Source organism: Mustela putorius, unplaced genomic scaffold (genome assembly GCF_011764305.1).
Source record: "Mustela putorius furo isolate JIRA1106 unplaced genomic scaffold, ASM1176430v1.1 tig00004033_pilon_pilon_pilon, whole genome shotgun sequence".
NCBI classification, from domain to species: domain Eukaryota; kingdom Metazoa; phylum Chordata; class Mammalia; order Carnivora; family Mustelidae; genus Mustela; species Mustela putorius.
The window spans coordinates 6,613,669-6,629,909 of NW_025422169.1; positions in this window are offsets into that span (position 1 = coordinate 6,613,669).

Genomic DNA, 16,241 nt, shown 5'->3' on the forward strand with positions numbered 1-16,241 from the left:
ATCATTCAGCCATAAAAAGAATGAAATATTGCCATTTGCAATGATGTGTTGGAACTAGAGCATATAACTCTGAGAGAAATAAGTCAGAGAAAGACAAATATCATATAATTTCACTCATATGTGGAATTTAAGAAATAAAACAAATAAACAAAGGAAAAAAGAGACAACAGAGAGAGAGGCAGAGAGAGAGAGAAGCAGCAAACACACTGATGGTCACCAGGGGGGAGGAGGGGAGGGAACGGGGGAACAGGGGATGGGGACAAAAGAGTATACTTGTTGTGATAAAAAAATTAAAATAATAAAAAATAGAAACAATGAAAATATTTAATGACAAAACCTGCTAAATTTAAAAAAATGGAAGAGAATTGATTCTTAAAATATTTATTTCAATCAATGATCATGGCTTACCTGTCCATTAATTTATGAGGCACTAATTGCTTTCACCAATATTTATAGTTCTCAATACATAAATCCAGAAATATTTTCTTAAGTAAACCCCTTAATATTTCATGTTTTAAGTTATTACAAATGATATTCTTCAAATTTCTATTTCTTATTTTTCCTTGCTAGTCTATAGAAATACAATTTTTATATTGACCATATAGCCAATGACCCTGAGAAGCTCATATGTTAGTTCCAGTAACTTATTTTATAAAATCTTTGGGATTTCCTTCTTTCTTTTTTTTAAGATTTTTTTTTTAGGAGGCCAACACAGGGCTCAGTCCCAGGATCCTGAGATCACGACCTGAGCCAAATTACAACACATAAGTGACCGAGCTACCCAGACATCCCTGTTTGGGATTTCTTACATAGATAATCATGTTGTCTGCAAACAAAAATAATTTCATTATTTTAAATCTACATGACTATTATTTCTCTTTTTTCCCCATCTTCTTATACTGACTAAAACCTCCTATAATATTGATTAGAAGTGTTGAGAGCAAGCATCTTTGCCTTTTCCTCAGCACGCTGGGGGAAAGCAAACAGTCTATCTCTATCACACATGAAGCCAACTGCTGGTGTTTCACAGACAAAAGATGAAAACTGAAGGTTATCTTTTTGGCATAGGAATGTCCAGTTTTTTGTTTGTTGTTTGTTTGTTTTTTAAGGAACATTTGTTGAAAGGCTATCTTCCCACTGAACTGGCTTATACTGTCATTGAAAATTAACTGAACCTATATGCATGGCCTTAAAACCAGTTGTGATTTCAATCTGTCAAAGAAATATATTATTTCCCAAATGAGGTAGGGTTCCCCTCCCCCAGGAATTGATTTTTGTGGTTTTTGTTGTTGTTGTTTTGTTTTAATTTCCATCTCCCCATTGACAATCATCATCTCTTCGTGCATCTACCTTTCCACTAGCTCGATTCACACGCCAGCCATCCCTTGCAGGCTCCTCATCTAACAGTTCTAACAGCTGGGTCACTTCTGTACCTGCTTCTATGGATTGATTTTTCTCTTAACAATTAGTTTTCTTTCTTTTCTCTCTCTCTCTCTCTCTCTCTATTTCTTTCTTTCTTTCTTTCTTTCTTTCTTTCTTTCTTTCTTTCTTTCTATTTCCCTTGGTCTGTTTTTGAGAGAGTCCTTTAGTATTTAGCTGACTTGCAGGCATCTGTATGGAAGAGGAGCTGCAGCTGGAAAGTGCCCTCTGCGCCGTAGAATGAGCATGAGCGTGAGCACGTTAGACCTTCATGGGATGCAGGGTGGGTCAGTCCATCACTGAGCTCTAAGCAGGCCAGGTGTTGCTGCTGCATTGTCATCCTCACACACAGTCAGCCTGCCGTGGGGTCACTCCTACCTGTGTGCTCTGTAATTCTGGGAACTGGTGGCTTCTTCCCAGTGTCCTTGTTCTCCTTTGGTTCTCAGCGGCCATTTCACTGCCTGCAGCCCCATTCTGTCTCCACCCAGTGCACCCTGAACAATAGATACCCATGCTTCATGTTGCGCTTGTGATGGGGACAGGGTCTGCCTGCTGCCTGGACAGCCTCAGCCCGGGGCAAGACCTGTGCACTGGGTTGCAAGGGCAGAATCTTCTCTGCATCCCTGCTCCTGGCCACATCACAGCCACTCTTGCTTCGTGACTGAGGGTGGCCTGGGTCTCAGAGACCCGGAGGCCAGTGGTGCTGTTGGCGATTTGTAAGCTTCTCTGACTTAACCTCTCTTCTCTAGCCTGAACCTGTCAAGAATGCCTCCTTCATGGGGCAGCCAGTGTTTGTGTCCTGCTTGGGCCACGTGGTAAAGGGCAGTGACTGTGTCTGAGCCTAGCCAGGTGGGTGGAGGCTGATGGTGTGAAATCCTCAAAAAGGGAGCGAACACGACCACAGAATGGCCAGGCCATGAGGTCCATGCTCTTTCCTTGGTGGAAATTTTCCCTCCAATACTGCTCCCTCTATTTGGGAGCTCTAAGCCTGGCTGGCTCTTCTATTAGGGGAGCCAGAGTTCGCTGAGAAATGGCCAGTGAGACTTTAGATAAACACGGAGCATTGCTGGAAAGTCAGAGTACACAGTGCACTGGTGATGGGGGGGAGGAGAGACCAGGGTGAAGAAAGTAGACTGCCAGCAAGTGCAGGGCAGACTTAAGACCAAATACAAGCTACAGCTCCGTGTTCATCAATACCCATCACCTGTTCTCAGTCACAAGATGTGGGAGCGGAGAAGGGGTGGTGTTGGGGGTCCAGTTCAGTAGTTAGTCTTCATGAAGGGAGTAATGATTAAAAACATCTAACATTCATCTAAAAATCTCAAAACATGTTTTTGCATTGTAGTGACTGTGATCTAAGATTTTCCAGACTCTTCTTTTCCAGGAAGTCGAATGCAGCCAGTGTGTCTGTCTTGTGTTGAAACAATTACGCAGAGGAATGCCTACTGTCCATGTAAGCAGACCCAAACTGGAGGTGGAATCTGGATGTGCTTTTGTTTAAAAGCATATAGACATAACACGCAGCAAAAAGGACCAGCAGAAAGCTCAGAGACAGCAATGCTCCTGTTTGCAATTTCTGTACGTTACAGATTTCCTACAATGAATAGAAATTACCCTTATACTCAGACAAAAACCGTTTAAAAAGCAAGTTTATGTCTAATCTTTGTGTCCTTCTATTATGAGCATTAAAATGAGCTAATCTCAGGTACGTTCTCATCATTTATTTACAACAAGAAAGCATTGCTCTGATCGCTCTCTCTCAGCAAAGTGTGTGCCTTCTTAAAGAGAATTTCTGCTGCTTCTCTTCTAAACCTAACAGAACGATTGGCCTTTAGATTTAAGAAGTGTTTGGAGCAATCTTCAGATTTTGTTTTCCCCAGTAACTCCTTCAAGCAACAGTAGCTATTCTACCCGATGACTGTCGATCTGAAAGCACAAACAACGAAGCCGTAAGTAAGAAATGAGAATTACATTTCCTAACTTTTAGCTTCATCGTGCCAACTCTTAGGAGGTTCACCCCTCATCAATTTCATTATGATTTAAGAATCACGGAACAATCTGGCTGTCCCTTCCTACAAACATAATCCCCGATGCCTGCTGTCTTTCCTTGTCATTAGTTTCCTACATTAGAGATGGAGGCACTCTAATTGTTTTCCACTTAACAGGATCGGCCGCTGAGCAGACACTGGGAGCGGTTGCTGGTACAGACCCGCCTGTCGGCACGTGGGGGGAGACTCCTCGGCGTCCCCTCCAGGAGTCCTGCACATCTGTGGCTCAGCTGGAGGTTTGGGGGAAGGTGAGGGCGCACGTATTCATAGCGACTGTTCCCTAGGGAAAATCTGAGCTGAACTTTCACTCGTTCTTGGGGCAAAATTCCCAGAATTACAAAAGCAGCGTAGAGAGGTAATTGAATACACTTAGATTTAGGTCTTAATTACCTCTTTGATGGGTGGTTTATCTTCAGCATGGTATTTTGATAATGTAGCAGAGGACCAATTATTTCGCGTGATCTCTCACTGTGTTAAGGAAATACAGACTGTAATTTTGAGATAAGGAAGTTCCATGGGAATAATGTTCTAAAAGTGCATCAATTAGGTTAGACTCTGAGTTCTGTCCGTTACCAGTGTCTGAGCACCCCCGGGACTGGGTTTCCGCACTGTCTTGATCGTCTTTTACTTCTGTGCCCGTTGGTGGTAGGAGCTACCCATGGGATTTGGGATTCAGCACTTAAAATGATGCCGGAAAACTGTGTTTCTTGAAGAAAGGAGTCCCACTTGTAGTAATGCTTATTTTCAGTCCGACAGACATGGCAGAAAGTGGAAATAGGAACACAGAGGTATTACCCCGACATCGGGACACAGAGGTCAGAGTAGTAGCGATGGAACAAGCCTTAGAAGCAAAGATTGCGCTGCGGTCCTGGGAAGGCTCCCCCCCCACACCCGTTCCCATCTGCTGAGAGGCTCTAACACCGCACATCTGTCCAGCACCTCCTGTGCTTCCTGAGCGGAAGCAGTTTGTTGCCAGGAGCAGCTTTCCACAGAAGGTGACTTTAAACGGAACAGTCGGCGGTGAGAGGCAGTTTGGTGGATAAAGAAGGGGCCACTGGAGACAGGAGGGCTTCTGGGAGAAAAGAGATACGTGACCCTCTAAGGGGTCACTGCCTGGAGGTCTGCCGTGTGGTGGCCAGGTGGCTGGGACCGGGGCTTGCTCCTGACGGCAGCGGAGGGCCCGGGGGGCACTTCCAGCCGAGGAGGGATAGGGAAAGTGATGTCCGTCACGAAGCAGATGAGCCGCAGATAATAAAGACGAGACCAGAGGGTCATGGCCGTCACCCAGCTGCGGAGGGGAGCAGGAGGGAGCAGGACACGGGTAAGGAGGTCGTGACGCCGACGGGCGGTGGCCTTGGGGTCCTGGAAGGTGGGTCTCGCTCTCTAACTGGGTAGCTGCGTGGGTGGTGGTGCTTCCCACCAGGAGCAGGTGCTCTGGTATCTCCCTGCAGCCAGTTTGGGAGCAGATATCAGGCCTTGGTCAACCTTGCTTTTCGTCCCAGAAATAGCTCCTGCTGAAGTGACTGGAACATACTGGCAATTCGAGAAGGCGAGTCGGCTCTTCACTGACCATGGGAGGACACCCGGTCTCTCCTGCCTCTGCTTTGCATCCCACACCCGGAGTTGAGAGACTATGGCTGGGGCAGCAGGTGCCCCATCTCCTGAACAGAGACAAGATGCCCTCATCTCGTGGGGGAGGTTCCTACCAGGGAAAACAGAGGAGCAGATGGTGACACGGTGACAGAGAAGGGGCACCTGCTCTAGGAGATGGTTAAACTATATCCTGACATTCTTGCCAAAGGACAGGACCTTGACACTCCTAAGATAAACCCAACCTTGTGACCAGTTTACTTATATGAGTACATTTGGTTGGTTTGTGATTCTTCGCACTGGGAAGTTGGAAGGTGGATTCTAACTACACGTCGAATGACGCTTCTCACTCATCTCCACACATAGTAGTGTTTCCTGAACCGGTCTTCTTGACACATCTTGTGTCTAAGGTTTATTAGTGAAAACCCCTGTGTCTGAAGTAGTTGGGTTCCCCAGAGAAATGGAGCATATGTGTGTACACACACACACACACACACACACACACACACACAAATAATATTTTCATACTTTAAATGGTTTGCATCAGCCTCAAGAGGCTTTAGAATTCTCATTCATTACCAGTGCACGTCTCTTGTGGAATATTGGTTCTATTTTACGTGAAGATAACTTCAAGTTCAGTTCATTTCCCTTGGATTTTTAATTGTGTGATCAGATATATTTGAGGTTACTCTGTCATTTAGGTGATGCTGTAATCGAAACCAACCCCGTATGCTTATTTACCAGGAAAATCTGTTTTTACTTATTATTCTCACCATGTCACTGCTTAGAACTCTTTTTTAGGTTTGGGGAAAACTTGACTTTGGTTCATGTCACGTTCTTATTCGTGATTTCCGCTGTGATCAGTGCCATGCTTTTCTGGGCCCTGTTTATCCATCTTCGTCAACACTGTCTGTGGGTGTAAAGTTGGCCGGCTCTTGGGGTTATCAAACCTCCAGACGGTCTTGAATCAAACGAGCTAACTGTTCGGCACAATGACGCCATTGATGAAATAGTAACAACCCAAGACCAGATTTTGGAAATAATTTACAATCCCAGGATTATTGTTGGAAGGACCTGGCGGGGGGTGAGGGGGTAGGTTGCAGGTCCGTTGCCTCAGTGAACTGAGGAATGTCTACACCGCTCTCAAGCCACTTCTTAGCTATGACTTTGTGAGACACTTGTTTTATTTACAGCAGTTTTCACCGTTAGACCGTCACTCTGCCTTGGCGTCCACCAGCCACCGCATTATATGATGAACAAGTCGCACAGACTCGGTTTATCTCTTAAAAATCACCCACAGCAGTGTGGCATTTGCTCAATAGAACCATAAATGTAGGAAGTTGGTCCTTGGAATTAACTTCTTGCACGGTTACACAAATTTCTTGCGGAAATTACATATGGGAGAAGGAAAATATGGAGAAACGACTCGAAAGAAAAATTATTTCTAAGAACAAAATTTTTCCACCTCGCTCCTTCTTCCTTCTTTCCGTCCAAACATACACACCCCTACCCAGGTGCAGAATGGGGCCCAGATTATTTGAAATTATTTTATTGTATTTTATCTTTTTTGCACATTAAAACATGGTTAACGCTGCCCACACCAGCAGCGTGTGAAGAACTAAATGGTGCTTGCAGCCTATTAAGTACCTTAACTTTTCTTCAGCATTTAATCAAGTGAGAAAACTATTCTTTGCTTCATAGACCACAAATCACGAACATTATCTTCTTCATTCTGTGTGGCGTACGAGCACCCCAAGACCAGAAGTTTTAATACGAATTTAATAACCAGGAAAGCAGAACAGATAGTGTTTCACGCAGGCAAGGGTATATAAATAGTAGAATTCCACATGCAGTGGGAGGATCCAGCATCAAGGTCTTGAATTCTATCAAAATAATTAAAAAAACATGGGGCCCCTGGGTGGTTCAGTGGGTTAAAGCCTCTGCCTTTGGCTCAGGTCATGATCTCAAGGTCCTGGGATCGAGCCCCGCATCGGGCTCTCTGCTCAGCGGGGACCCTGCTTCCTCCTCTCTCTCTGCCTGCCTCTCTGCCTACTTGTGATCTCTATCTGTCAAATTAAAAAAAAATCATTAAAAAATATTTCCTTAAAGACATTTTATATCAAATTAAGCTTTAAGATGCAAAGAAACAGGAAACTATTGTGATGCTTCATTTTCCCCTTCAGGGGAGAAAAACAACCCATTGATTGTGTAAGTGAAAACTTAAGAAATGAGTAAACAAGTGTCACTTCAAGATCAGAGATCAACAACAAGGTTTTGGGCAAAAACTATGAAATATGAGCTTTAAACTAGAATGAGGGCATGAAGGTGATCACAAATGATGTCATCATTTAGTTAAAAAGAGCCATTGCTCTGCAATGCTTTTAAAGCAAAGTAACAAAGGTCTGTCATTTTTTTTTTAAGATTTATTTATTTATTTATTTATTTATTTGACAGACAGAGATCCAAGTAGGCAGAGGCAGGCAGAGAGAGAGGAGGAAGCAGGCTCCCTGCCTAGCAGAGATCCCAATGTGGGGCTCGATTCCAGGACCCTGGGATCATGACCTGAGCCAAAGTCAGAGGCTTAACCCACTGAGCCACCCAGGCGCCCCTGTTACTTGTTTTTTAATGGTGAAGCGTACAGAACGCATGGACAGAATCTGGATATTTAAATCGATGCTTCTAACAGGAATGAAGTCCACTCGCGAACTGGGGCCCAGGAAAACAATACCAGGGGAAATCACAGAAGAAGGCAACATAAACACAGAAGGGGCCTCGATACAAGGAGAAGGGGTCCAAGGACAGAGCTGCATTTCAGGAAGAGGACACCTTCGCACATGCAGCAGCATTGGGGTCTCTTGAAACCTGTATTCAGGGAAAACGGCCTCTTCAAGCTTGTTGACTGTATTAAGATAAAATAGCTTTTAGGACACAGTGTTTGCAAATCCTGCGAACTCTTCTCCGACACCCCTCTAGAGTTCTGTAGGACATGATGTCCTTTAAATAGGCAATCTCTCTCTCTCTCTTTCTCCTTTTCTTTTATGGAAGTATCACATAAGAAACTTTTCAGTTTTGTTTTTAAATGGCAATGAGAGTTTTCATTTAAAACCATACTACCATGCTATTTTGTGATTTAAAGTCATTTTGTTCTGGCCAACTTTAATGGAATTTGTCTAGAAAAATTGGGGCAAGTTGAGGTGAACCCTTTTCATGAGGAAATTGCTCTTTTCCTGAGCTGCCCATTTCCCACTGTTTCATTTCATTTTATTCTTTCATATGTTTTCTTGTAGGATAAAGACATATTTTTACGGATTTTTACAATCAGCTCTGTATTTCACGTGTTTTGCCCAGGGCCACTGAGGCAACTGGACAGACAGCACCAGAATTTTGTGAGGATGATGAAGCCATTGTGGGCACCAGGGAGCCAGTGCTCTGGGGACACCATTAACTATTCTTCTGGTTGCCTTCCTGGCCAGGATGCCATCACAGGGGAAATGACTCTCGGTTTAATGCTACCCCAGATGCCCCACACTTTGGTGGTTCTCAGACTTTAAGGAGTGCATCGTGTTCAGTCCTGTCTAGACTGACGTATATGTAAGTCCATAAGTAATCATGTAAAATATACTTCAGATGCAACTGAAGAATCATTGAGACGTAGGGCTTCAGACTAGCTTGTGAACTTGTGTGAAGTGGAGCCCCCAGGCAACTCTGCATCAAGACAAGTAATGGTAAAGTCATTAGAATAAATGTGTTTGAAATGAGGACGTCTTTTCCTCGAATGGGAGGAGTCTGGGTGGTAACTTCATGAAGACTTCTACTGGGCATCTGTAAGAGCAGGTCCTGACATCCATAGCTGGGTATAGAAATGCAAATGGTACACTAGGTCATTAAGGTTGATTTTTGTAAGCACATATCATGAGCTACGCACTGCAAACACCTACTCAAAGTGATCACCAGGCCCCCATGTCATTCCACGGTGGGAGCAGAGGGACCAGGGCCCCAGACTGGGAAAGGCAGGTGCCTCGCCCGCAGCGACTACAAGAGTTGCCTGCATTTCCATCGTGGTGTGTCTGAGGATAAAGCCCACACTCCTTTCATGCCTGACCCCTAAGACACCTCCTAGATGGATTCGGGAAGTAGGAAGGAAATTGAGGTAGGAGACACCTGCTTCGCAATAGGAAGAGAAGGCAGAGGATTTCCTGACTTGCTCCTCGCTAGTTCACAGAGACAAAATGACTCCTTCACCCCAAATCTTGTGGCACTCTCATCTTTTCTGTGAGTTTCCACTTGTCTGTGAACTTTAATAAATTCATTCCCAAGTGTGTCAGCAATTTATCAATAATTTACTTGTCAGAAGTTGCTTGTGAAAAGCCACAGGAATGGTGACAGAACAAACAAATGTTCTAAGAAGTGAGGCGTTGGCCCTTTGGCTGGGCGGCAGATGGTTAGTCGCTGCCCCCAGACATCGTTCTCCTGATTTCTTGACAACAAATAAATCTCCATAAGCATTTCCCTACATGGAAATATGTCAGTTTGTGCAAGGAGATGCACGGGGACGGCTGGGCACAGGGCTTGTTGGGGGATGCATTCCATGATGCTTAGTGGGTTGGAAAAGTTTTGCAACCAGACAAGGAAACGAATCACCCATGATTCGAGAGATCTGGAATGCCCAGATTCTCGTGTCCCTCCAGTTTGGAGCCACTGCTTTCCCGGGACCTCCATGCTCTGATGGATCTGGGGGTGATGGTTAATTATTTGTCAGTGTTTTTCTGGTGAAGATGGTAGTGAGGATTTCCAGCTCCTGCCCGCTGGGCAGGAAAGTCCTACACTTGGCTTTTCACCTCTCCATGATGTTTAATTTCACTACATCTAGGAGTCCATGCAAACACACCCCTATGTTTCACTCACTGAGCAGTCCTCCACAGCAGATTCTTTTCCGACACTTACTTGTGATGAACTTTGAAAGCTCTTTTCAATGTTTTGTGATTACGGAAATGTACATCTGTGTAAATGTCTTTTGAGACTATTACCAAATGTTTCTTGGGGTAAATGTGGGAAAAATCTTGTGAAACAGATATTGGGTGATCGTGTATACACATTTCAGATTTGAAATGTATCTACTAAAGCTATTTTTTCAACCCATTTTTTTTTAGTGGATTTTGAACGAATACTACAACATTCTAATATTGCTTTCTCCTTCCTGGCATTCTCCTATGACACCGGGGAAGAGCAGACCAGACATGTCATCTCCTAATGCTGTACTAATTTACGACCTCTTCACAGTCTACAAAAATAACCACTTCTCCATATAACAACCTAAACTTGGTATTTTAAAGTTGTGTGGTTTTTTCCCCTCATTCTACTTTTAGAAGATATTATTTGTTGGAATAAAAATTTACATTTGCAACAACTCTTTATTTTGTACACAAATTGTCCAACAGTGTTGATACTTGATTTTAACCTTGATTATTCTACCTTTTTTCAACTTTTAACTTAGTGAAATATATCAGAGTTTTCATATATATATGTGTGTGTGTGTGTGTGTGTGTGTGTATACACACACACATGTTTTTATTTCCTGTCACTTTAAGAACTTCTTCATTTAAAAAATCATAAATGTATATTCTATATTTCTTACAAATTTCAGACTTGAGTTTTATCTTTGGTATTTGTCTTCAGAATAAGGTGTGTGTGTGTGCATACACACAGCGCTTTGCCAGAGGCTGGGAATTGTATTTCTCAATGAATAACCAATCAACTCAACAATTTTTTAAGATATTTTTCATTGACTTAATGCTGCCATTTCTGTAATATTCCAGTTTCTTGGAACACATGATTCTGTCTCAAATAGATTGACCAACCTACTCATGTGTCCCAAAGTTAAATACACTGCTTGAATGGTTTTCTTATTTAATTAATTAATTAATTAATTTTTGAGAGAGGAAGTGCATGGTGGGGAGACACAGAGGGAGAGAGAGAATGGGAATCTTTTTTGGTTTGTTTTTTTTAAAGATTTTATTTATTTATTTGACTGAGGGTGATCACAAGTAGGCAGAGAGGCATGCGGGGGCAGGGGAAGCGGGTTCCCTGCTGAGCAGAGAGCCCGATGCGGGGCTTGATGTGGGGCTCAATCCCAGGACCCTGAGACCATGTCCCGAGCCACAGTCAGAGGCTTAACCCACTGAACCACCCAGGGGCTCTGAGAGTGAGAATCTTAAGCAGGCTCCATGCCCAGTGCAGGGCTGGATCCAGTGACCCTGAGGTCATGACCTGGGCCAAAACCAAGAGTCAGACACTAACCCACTGAGCGGCCGAGGCGCCCCCATCTTTCTTCTTATAATGTGCTGTGGTAGCTGCTAGGGCCAGCCCTTACTATGCTCTGGCTGTTTGCACACTGTATTATTTGTCTGTACACATTTATTCTTCTATACAAATTTTAAGAGCAGCTTGTCTCAAAAAAAATTTTTTTAAGTCTCAATTAAGAGATAATGGGGGAACGCTTGCATTAAAAATTTGACGGAAACTGACATCTTACAAAATCAAATCTTCAAGTAAAGGTTCTGTGTTTCTCCATTTATTCATATTTTCCCCCTAAAATTTAGATATTTTTCTAGAAATCAGGAATGTGTTTTTGACATCCAAAAATTAAAAAGTGTTTACTACATCAGCTCCATTTAAAATTCTAAGTCTTCAAGAGACAATATTAGCAAAAATATGTTCTTTTCCTGATGACTTTCCAAATAACACATAATTACTCACATATTGTAATAGTAAGTTAAACTTCCCGTCTGTGTTGTTTTTCATTACGCTTAACGTGTTCCCGCCTACTGGACCTCATCCCTTCATAATTTTTCAGAAACAGTCTGAATCTTTAAAATATCTTTTTTTGTTTCCCTTGATTTAAATGACAACATTTTCTGGGATGGAAAAATGGCAGATTTCCCCCTCATTAATCATTACATTTTTCATATTTAATCAGACAATTTTAAACCATTAAGGTCACAATGGTTCTCAGAATATTACTTAGCACAGTTTTTTTTTTTTTAAATAACTCCCATGTTTGGTAAAGCCAGCCTTCCATATTTTTATCAGATCGCTGACATGAATGCAGAGAAGACAGAACGAACACATCGCTTCGCAGCATCGTGCCAGAAACTGACAGTCTGTTTGAAAAGGTTGCATTCATCAAAACTCTTTGCATGATTTTGTTCTACAAGTTAATAATGTGCTTCAACATTGGCACGTAAAGGTGAAATGAATTTTTAAGGAGAAAAAAAGGAAGATATTCAATGTCTATAGCATCTTCTCGAACTTGGGGAGTTCTACATTAAAAAAAAAAAAGTGACTTTAGATGGATTGATCCTATAACCATGACAGAATAATGTCTGCTCCCTGCTTTCCTTTTTATGCTCCTTAGGAAAAAGCCCTGAAGGTATCCTAAGATCATTCTCAAGTTTCTCTGTTTGCATATGGTAGATTCTTTAAATTTGCCCTTTGAAAATAAAAATGCACACTTTCGTGTTTTTCCTTCTCTGCGTGACTTCAGAAATGATTATTACAACTAGTTTGGCAATAACAGCTATAATTATCTAGTGTTACAGGGGAAATTTGATAAATACATAAAATCTGCCTTAAGTGAAGTGAAGTTCTCTCCCTATGGAACCCGAGCCTGAGTTCCCACGGACAGTCCGGGAGCCGGTGTGCGGCATTTAAAGAATGAGCTTCCGCACAAGGATGACAGCAGGATAGATAGCATTGATAACCCCACACTGTTCATTGCCACGAGGAGCTGTTAGATATGAATTTTCTTCCCCATGACAATCTCATGGAATAGTCTGGTTTAATACCAACAACAACCACCACAAAATTATGGGGTAAAAACCCAATGTTCAGAAGTTAACCAAGTTGACACATAAGGTAGAAAACAGAACAGCACAGCAAGGGCTCACATCCAGGTCAGGCCCTGCTTTCAGGCTATCGTTTGGTCATTAAATAGTTGTTGCTCATAGAGAAGAAGAATGAATCAACTTTGTCTCATAGTCCTTGAGACCGAGCAACCTCACTGCGTCCTCTGACATCGTGTCTGCCCCGAGGAACGGATCACCTTTTCCCCCTCTTTTTCCTTTAGCTTTGTCATGTAGCCGAAAAAGCTTTAGTTCTTTCTTTCTTTCTTTTTAATCACACTTTCCCCATTATCAATGCTTTTCTGCCAGCATCAGCTCTTTCTGGGCTTGAATTTGATATAATTCATTTGTCTTCCTGACATATCTCCCGGGGTTACAGCACGCTGAGTTCGCCCTTGGGACGTGACCTTCTCCTCCAGCTCCCCGACTCCCGGACCGCGGGCTCCTGTGCAGGCCCCGCGTCCACTCTCACTGGCGGCTGGAGACTCCTCCCCGGCCCCTCGTTAGCACCAGTTCGATGATGAGGTGAGAACTCGCTGTGAGGCCTGTTCTGCTCTTGAGCCGTGTTGTCTTTCATATATTTTAACAGCAGACCCGACCGGAAGGACAGAAGCACCTGTTTTTCAGAGGAATCGTCCCCTTGACCTAACATTGTGTTAAAAAAAAAGAGGCAAGAGAGTAACGGAGAGAATGGGGGTGGGACCTTTGAAAATCCTTAATATTTGGAGCAAAATGGACGTCGGCCTAACCGCTGTCTGGGCTCTACTTGTATTTTCCATGCATCGGACACCGGTTACGTTTTGGATGGAGTCAGCAGAACACGCACTAAACGTGGCATCTTCCCCACCGACGTGGCCTCAGGGCGAAGGCCGTCTGGCCCTCATAGTCCTGCAGCCGGAGCTGGAGACCTGGGACCCGGCGTGACACTTGCTCCCTGACCTTGGGGAGCAGGACCCGCGGGGAGAGGGGCCTCTCTCCCCCTGTGGCTGGAGGCACAGGCTTCCCGGTCATTTCTTGGATGTTGCCAAGTTCTCCTGTCCCACCTCCAGCTTTGTGCTGTGAGAAGGTTTTGTGGGTGTAGGGGTTGTGGGACCCAGGGCCGGGGCGCGGGGAATGCGGTAAGCCTCGGTTCGCCCCTTCTGCTTTGAGCACGGACGCTCCAAGAGATTTGAAACTCTGCAAACGTTACTTCGTTTTTAGTGATTTCGTTCTTCCCAGGTTTACCGTACTCCGCTTCCTTTCAACATGTTCTATTCTTTCCAAGGCATTTTTAAAACCTTCATGTATCTCATTATTTTTAGTGTACTTGATAATATCACAGCCCGCAGGAGCTCCTCCGAAGCACAGGTGGCCGCGCCTGCGCTCCTGCTCCCTGCCCGCCGCCCCCATCCAGGGTGGATTCGGTGCAGACAAGTGTCCCTACTTGTCAGCTGCTGCCGGGCTCCCCGCACGCAGGCCCCTGGTGGCATCACGGGTGCGTGGGGTCTGGGGCCCCCGGAGCCTGCCCACTGCCCGGGCCCCAGCAGGTGGGTCTCTTCTCCTTCTGAGTCCTCTGGTTTGCCCTGGACGACCCGCCCTGCCCTGTGGCCGGAGGCCCAGCCCTGACAGCCTCCCAGTTCAGTATTCTGTGTCCTGCAGCGCGGTCTGACTCTCATGACCTGGGAACCCAGGACCCGCGCTTTCTTGTGCAGTCACGGATTCATCCCTGCCGGCCTCCGGTCCACACCTTGCTCCAAATCCCTTACCTGTGGGCCTCCACGGGCACCGGGGGCGCATCCGTAAAATGATGGGAGAGGCAGATACTCAGAATCAAAGGACACGCTAGGTTCCTGGAGTTCGCCCAGCGGTGTGGGGCGGAGGGCTGGAGCAAAGCACTTTCTAATCCCTCCAAAGGGAGGGAGAAACAGAGGCAGGTTTCCCACGGGGCGAGGTGCGCAGCCTGCGGACACCCTCCAGCCGCGGGAGTTTGGGCCTGGCTGTCGGTTCCGCCGCCCTTATCAAGAGCTTTCAGCGCGCTTCAGGATGTTTCCAAGATGACTTCGTCACCTGTGTTCTGCACCTGGTCCACAGTTCTGGGGGTCCCGGAGGAGCCCCTCTCCGCCCCACGTTCTGGTTATTGTAATATCCGGCAGCGCGAGCCTGTCTCCGAAGTGTGTTCTCGAGCCTGGGTCCGTCTTTGTCTTTGCTGCTGTGGGTGCGTCTTCGGATGATTTACATGTTCTTGTTTGTTTGTTTTTCTAATCCATGGTACAGGGCCTGTGACCGAGGCTGATTTTAATTTCTCGGCTCGGGTCTTGTTCTCCGGTGTCCTCCCACAGGCCTACGAAGGCGCACCTCCCCGGGTCCTGGATTCACTCAGGGAGAACCCCTTCCCCACGCCAAATAGTCAGAAACGCTTGCGGAGCGGCTGCCCTGTGCTTGTCCACGTTTCTCCTGCTGTCCAGGCTCGGCTCTTCCGGCATCTGGGGTAACAAACTATGAGCCCTTGAGTCCACATCCCCAAAACCCCTGCTAGCCCCTTCGGGCATCTCCCATCCGAGCACTGGCAGCACCAGCTCAGAGGCTTGTAACTCTGGCTTAAATTTTACCTTCGTTTCTGAGGCTTTATAGGTTTCTTTTCCTGGCTTCGGAGCCCATCTCTACATTAAACATGTTTTATTTTTAGGTGTTTAAAACCTATGGGAAGGTTCCTGGTTATTTTTAACATCTTGAAATCATTATTTCTCTGCACCAGATTATCATAAGCATATCTTTTAATGAAACAAAGGGGCATCCATGATGTAATTTGCAAAATTAATACAACAAAATGGTATTAATTTGGATTTTATACTTCAGACACAGGGCTAATCTAGAGACTAAAGCAGAGATGCTGTTGGGATTCTTCTAAATGTGAATAAAGGGTTTACTCTGAGAATTAAATCCCATAAACAAGACTATGGGAATAAATTTAACTATGTTGAGAAAAGAACTGTTTTTAGAAGCATTTAGAAGAATTCATTTACATAAAAATAGTGGTGTGCTAATTACTAATCATTCTTACCTCTATTGGAGCCCATCTAAAGGAATTAGGAAGTAGAAGTACACTTATTTTATCCTAAATCCTGATACTTCATAGATATATAATAATATACAGGTCTTTGGGAAATTATCTAACTTAAACTTTGACTAATTTTCTCTATTCTCTTCTTCAATTAGTCTGAATTCATAGGTGATTGCCATGCGTAAATTAAAATGCAGAATCTTAATAATATATTGAGAAAAAAGTGTAGGGCAGCTTTTTTTT